This window comes from Bombus huntii, unplaced genomic scaffold, assembly GCF_024542735.1.
Source record: "Bombus huntii isolate Logan2020A unplaced genomic scaffold, iyBomHunt1.1 ctg00000074.1, whole genome shotgun sequence".
NCBI lineage: Eukaryota > Metazoa > Arthropoda > Insecta > Hymenoptera > Apidae > Bombus > Bombus huntii.
In genome coordinates this window covers 408,982-412,603 of record NW_026099332.1, presented here as the reverse complement: position 1 = coordinate 412,603, position 3,622 = coordinate 408,982, and the positions used below count along the sequence as shown (strand labels likewise).

The following is a 3,622-nucleotide window of genomic DNA, read 5'->3' as shown; positions in this document are numbered from 1 at the left end:
TTCCGATTAAGACAAACTGTAGTTAATACTTATAGATTTCAATTGAGACAGACTGACAGAGTGGAGGTGTAAACGCTTCAATTGACCAAATGGTAACTAACTTGTGACAAAATGTGAATATCGTAATTGCTAGCTTAAGCTGAGGTTTCGTTTTTTTTGGTTGTCTTGTTTACGCTGTATCTTAATTTCTCATATTCCCTTTTACCTGAGGAAACGCGGGTGCTGCTTATCTTCTGCTGAAGTTTCGTCTTCTTGATTATCCTATTTACACCGCTTATTGCATAACCTGAAGCGTCTGTCGTAAAGTTAAAGGGTTTGGAAAGATTCGGACATTGCAGAATAGGTTTTGCCATTAGCGCTGTTTTTAAATTGTTGAATGCATTTTCTTGATTCTCCGACCATTTAAAGGGGATGTCTTTGTTCAATAGTTGTGTTAATGGTTTTGCAATTTTGGAAAAATTAGGTATAAATCTTCGGTAGTATCCCGCTAGTCGCAAAAACTGTTTGATATTTTTTGCTTTCTTTGGTCGTGGAAATTTCGATACGGCTTCGATCTTCTGTGGATCGGGTTTTACACCATCTTCACTGATTATGTGTCCCAAATAACTTCGTGTCGTAGGAATTCGCATTTATCGGGTTGCAATCGCAATTTGGCTTCCATTAGTATTTCCATTAACTCGTTAGATTTAATTTCGTGTTCGTGAGGAGATCTTGAATAAATCACTATGTCATCCAGATTGTTCACAGAGAGTATAGTTTCAAAATTGAAATAATCGTTCTTGCTCAAGATTTAATGAATTGTCTGGAATAAAACAACTCTATCAACTTTCGATCTATTTCGTTCACAATTGTTCGCTGTATCAACCAGTGATTACGGTGTTTTCAACGCAGAAAACAAAACATATCTTATTAAATAAAATATAAGAATATAGACAAAATCACTCCAATAAAATAACACCCGCTGGGAACACATTTAGGCATATATACACACATGAACAAATAAGGCACTGTTACCAAGTAAAGTCAAAATCCACACACGGAGCATCCGGATACATCTCACGAAACCTATTTAAACACCATGAGAGTACGTCCGGACAAGTACCCGCCTGACCTGAGGAATGGTGGCGTAGGTAAGCCTCCAACACTTGATCAGGGATCTCCTCCCAAAAACGAACCTTGGCACAGGCATCTGTATCAACCACTTCGATCGAAGGAGAACTTGGCGGCAACTGAAGGGTGTCCTCATCGGAGAAGGTTAGATCAATAACCAAAAGGATCACCGAGACTCGACGATGGGGCTGGAGCCACACTATTGCTACCCTCTGTGGAAGACGATCCCTCCAGCCTCCTTAACCTCTGCCCACGAGCTTTTGCGCCGCCACGACGACCACGTTTCCTAGAACGTTTCGGAGGAGGTTTGAACGGCCTACGACTTTTTTTCTTCTTCTCACACTAAAATAAAACACACAAGTTTAAGAAAACGAACAACAATGCGAAACAGGATGAAGTCAAAACAAATTAAAATAATACATACTTCTACAGCTTCAGACATATCAGTATCCATGATCCAACATAACCTGTATTCATAAGGGAAAACATGAAAATGCAATAAACAAAATCGACACTACCAATCATACAAAATATCGAATAATCAAACACTATCAAAATCACTTATTACTATGAATTAATGCATATTATTACCTAAAAGGAAAAACTAACCTAAAAACTCGCCAAGCAAATCAAACTCGCCAAGCAGAACAAACTCGCCAAGCAAATTAACAATTATTACAAACTACCACTTGGCGCCATCTCCTATGGAATGACGTATCAAAAACTTGCCATTGGAATTTTAATAATTCTTGGGGAACATAGGAAATAGAGCGTGTTACACGTGCAAAGACTCGACTAACACTAAGTTGCCACACGCCTTGTACGTTTCATTGACATGAGCAAGGAAATTACCAAATACATCACAAATGCAACCTCAGCAAGGACAAAGCTGCCACGCGCCTGGCACGTTCCACTGGCATCAGTAGGGAAGGCCTGGGAAGCATCGCAGACGAAACATCAACAAAATACGAGCTACTACAATATCTACATTTTATCACGCACCTCGTATGTCACTAACACCAAACGAAACATGAGAAATTAAGAAGACGAAACTTCAGCAGCATCTACGTGTCTCAAGGATGTGGAAAATTAAAAATAGCTTAAACAAGATAATCAAGAAGACGAAACTTCAGCAGACTCCGTGTGTCCAAAAAAAGGTGAGATAATCAAGAAGACGGAACTTCAGGCGGCGAGGCGAGGTTCTCAAATTCTTTAATTACTATTGTAGGTGTGATAAATTCGTAATCTTTCGATGTGGTATTTATTACTCTTGTATATCCTTGTGCCTTATGGTTCTTCGCACCTACATTACCAAAATAGACTCCCTTGATTGGCTCGATTTTGGGAATAAATCCCTCTTTTATCTCCAGATTTGTAATGTTAATCGAACATTTGTAATGGTACCGAACTTCGTTTCCGCACGATTATCTTTTCTCTTGTATCGAAGGGGATATAAATATTTCCCCACTTATATGTTTTCGCTCGTAATCCAAACGAGCCTTGCATCCTGCGAAAAATTCGGATCCTAAGATTCCATCTTGATCGATCAGCAATGAGTCAACTACGTGAAAAATAACTTTTTTTTTTATAATTATTATTATTAACGTGGAGGAAATCCGCACGGACACCAGGTCGCTTCTGGGGAAATGCGGCGTGGTAATGCCGGACTCCAACCGACTAAAACCTCCACGATGACCGTCCCGGCAGCGGTCGAATAGGAAGAGCATGACGACATTTCGTCGTCGGATCTCACCGCCCCGCCGCGATTGCGGCGTCGCCGCATCCCATCCCGTGAGGGTCCCGGGCCGACGGTCATAACGTCGAGTTCCTCCAACCCTCTCCGAGACCCCCCAGTTCGTGTGTCCCCTTCGCCAGACGCATGAGCGTGTTCGGGGGCCTGGCGGCCCACCCCCGGACGGTCACGGTTGCTCGATGACGACTCGGGGCCCGTTTTACAACCCGCGGCTGCGCCGGTACTGTGGTATCCCTCCCCTGCACTGTAAACGATTTTTTGGTTCGTTTCTCTGTGCATTGTTATTCTGAAGTCGCCGAGGTCGTCAACAAGGGTTTCCATCCTGGTGCCACTCACTCTTTCGCACCCTGCCCCAGCAAAGGCCGGCGCAGGGTGACAGGGAGCCCCACAAGAAGGTGAGGTGAGTGGTCTTGGCAGATACGGGCCCACCAACTTCTCCGAGGTTCTTCGCACCGGATCGGCAAACTGGCGGGGGCCGAAGACGCCGACCAGTCACCACCCGGCTATAGGAGAACATTAGATTCATCGTGGTTTCCCGATGGGACCAGGGCGTGGTCCTACGCCCTGAGAACCCGTAGCCGCCTCGAGCTCCCCACGTGAAAAATAACTGGATTTCCCGCAACCTGCATTACGATTGCATGATTGCTGCAGCATGATTCCTGATTCGGATAAGGCAGGTTTCTTGATGACATTGATTTCTGATCCGGGGTCTAATAGTAAATTTGTCTTAGTTTTTAAATCTGGGGAAATTATTCTAGC

At 43.5% G+C, this 3,622-nt stretch overlaps 1 long non-coding RNA gene across 2 annotated transcripts; it reads right to left on the bottom strand.

Moving 5' to 3' along the window:
• Positions 1 to 690: 690 nt before the first annotated feature.
• LOC126876421 (uncharacterized) lies at positions 691 to 2,201 on the bottom strand. 2 transcript variants are annotated; one of them, XR_007694185.1, is made up of 3 exons: positions 2,113 to 2,201; positions 1,535 to 1,577; positions 691 to 1,452 (listed from the first exon to the last, which is right to left on the bottom strand). It is a non-coding gene; the product is annotated as an uncharacterized LOC126876421 (long non-coding RNA). The 2 variants fall into 2 exon arrangements; XR_007694186.1 differs by lacking the exon at positions 2,113 to 2,201 and adding an exon at positions 1,720 to 1,824.
• Positions 2,202 to 3,622: the final 1,421 nt, after the last annotated feature.